The sequence below is a fragment of the Antrostomus carolinensis genome, unplaced genomic scaffold, assembly GCF_000700745.2.
Source record: "Antrostomus carolinensis isolate BGI_N321 unplaced genomic scaffold, ASM70074v2 scaffold17714, whole genome shotgun sequence".
NCBI lineage: Eukaryota > Metazoa > Chordata > Aves > Caprimulgiformes > Caprimulgidae > Antrostomus > Antrostomus carolinensis.
The window spans coordinates 16,981-19,544 of NW_010311600.1; the positions used below are offsets into that span (position 1 = coordinate 16,981).

Consider the following 2,564-nt stretch of genomic DNA (forward strand, 5'->3'; position numbering starts at 1 on the left):
AGGTGAACTGACTGAACCCCCATTCCCTGTCCCCTGTGCTGCTGTGGGGGGAAGGTAGAGAAATTGGGAGCAAAGTGATTTGAGCCCGGGAAGAAGGGAGCGGTGGGGGGAAGGTGTTGTAAGATGTGGTTATTATGTCTGGTTAGATGAATGACAATGAATTAAATTTATTTTTCTTCCACAAGATTGAGTGTGTGTTGCCCGTGACCATAACAGGTGAGTGAGCCGTCCCTGTCCTTCATTCCTAATCCCGTGCCCCCTTTGTTGTGACTCCCATCCCATCTCACTGGGTGGGGGGAGGGAATGCAGGACTGCATGGTGCTACTTGGGTCAAACCACCACAACCACATACCAAAATATCAAAACCAACACAGGATTAGAATGCAGTCCCAGTTCATTTATTGGCTAGCCAGCTAAAAACTTGAAGACTTGGACATAGTTGTAATTATACTTATTTTTACAGGTTTCCAAAGTTTGGTTGAATCTCTTTTCTTGTACTGAGAGGTTCAGGGAAGTGTTTCTCTCCCACAGACTGTTCCAGCATATTAAAATGTCAAAGTTTGGCTTCTCTCCTTAGAAGCCTTTTAAGTCAGTGTGACATTGTTCTCATGAGTGCTGTTGTTGGCCAGCTGGAAGTCTCCCATATCCTGTAGTATGCTACTTGTTGGGAGTCAGAGAGGGGAACAGCAATGGGTAGTTGTCATAGTTATCAGGTTAATTCTGTCTTCATTTGCAAGTTTAAACAAGTCATATTGAATGCGTATTGGAACCTGGATTAAAAATGTGGCACCTGTGTATCTTACAGCATTTAACCAGTTTCCGCTGCCATTCTGCTTGTCCATAAAAATGCCCCCTTCTTTCCCCACAAGTGAATTCTACATTTGTGTCAAGATTATCAAGAACTTCCTTGTTTGCTTCAGTGCAAAAATTATTATTATATGGCCTTGAATTCTTGTTATTGCTGGGCATCCAGTGCATCCAAGAAGGGAGGAGTTGGATCTGTTCCTTCTTAGGCAGGATCAACAGATTTGTTTATTAAATTCCAACCTGTTACTCCCATGGAAATCAGCAGAAAGCTTTCAGGATGGCACAGGTTGTTGCTTGAGCGTAACTGGTCTTGCCAACCCTTGTTGATTATATGCAGAAGGGAAGGCAGGAAGGAACCTCACTGGACTCTCAGGGTATATTTAGGCTGTGAACAAACATCCTGCTCCCAATGCAGCTGTGTGGCTGGAAGAAGTGACTGCCAGCAAACTGTCCATAACTGCTTTTCACCCTCTCAGATCTGCTGGTGGAAATACCCATGGTCATGTTCTCTGCCCTGCTTTGACTCACGTTGAGCTCAGCTGGTTTAGAAAGGCTGCATAATGGGCATTTGCCACACTGGCTTGTTTTCCTTGAGCAGGGCAGGCTGTGATCCCAGGAGCAGCTCTGCTGGCAAGTTTGAAGGGTTGGGTCCCTTGGATGGAGAAGAGTGATGTGCAGGGAGGTGACACGTGTCCTTGTGCCGCTGTGGTTGATTCTCGGTCGGAGTTTGCCTCCCTTCTATCCCTCCCTGCATCCAGGAGGCACACTGTGCGCTGCTGCAGGGTAGCTGTGAAAGCTGAACGCCCCAGGATGGGGTTCAAGCCCTGTCACGTTTTGAGGGCAGTCCCGGTGCTGGGGTCGCCACAAGCTGGGACAGGGCTGTTGCCAGCACTGCAGGACAGCCTCATCCTGGGCCAGCCTCAGAGAGAGGGACCAAGCCAGTGGGAGCGACGAGGTCGGCATTGCCACAGGGTGCTGGGGACCCCGACAAGCTGCCATCCTGGCAGCATTTGGCTCCCAGAGGCAGGCCCGGCAGCTGGGGACACCCCCTTTTCTGGCTGAAGGCTGGCATGGGGGTGCTCCCCTGTGCCCTGCTGCCTGTGGCCGTGCTGCTGGAGCCCGGCAGGGTCTGGGGGAGCCTCTCTGTACTGCTGGTGAGGACATTTGGTGGGGAGTTTTGCTGAATACAAACTAGAGCTCCAGGAGCGTTGTTTTCACTGTCACCTTTAAAGCAAGCAACACCTCTAAATTAGATTTACTGTCATTTCATGTGTCAGTTCTGGAAGATCAAATTATTTGTTGTGTTTGTTTTTACAGCTCAAGGATAAATCTTAGTTCTAGCGTAAGCAGGTGTAATTTCATTGAAGTAAATGCAGTTGTGCTTCTGTCTGAATTCTCGGATTTGGCAGTAAATCTTTGCTGCCTTTTAAAAAGAGACTTCCTCTGCTGTATTCAGTTCAGAGTCATGCTGTGAAAGCTTTGCACTGGTTTTGGAAAATCAGGAGGGGAGGACTCCCTGCGCACTTCAGCTTTCCCCAAAAGATTGCTTCTGTCACAGCTGATTAATCTTGGAAGTTTACAGGCTAGAAGCACAACGCACAGCACTGGAGATTCGTTAAAGGGGGGGGAGAGGGGCCTCTTCTGCCGGTCAGAGCACGGGGAGCAGGGAAATGGTAAAAGCCGTGGGCAGGGAGGAGAAGACACTCCCCTGATGGAGCGGAGCCTTCCCGGGGGCAGCAGCCGCTCGCTCGCAGCTG

General features: G+C 49.4%; 1 protein-coding gene across 1 annotated transcript in view; it reads left to right on the top strand.

Annotated features, from left to right (window-relative positions):
* The window catches only part of APBB2 (amyloid beta precursor protein binding family B member 2), a gene marked incomplete at its 5' end in the record, with an annotated part of 41,703 nt that overhangs the window by 13,666 nt on the left and 25,473 nt on the right, over nt 1-2,564 (top strand). The window lies entirely within an intron of this gene.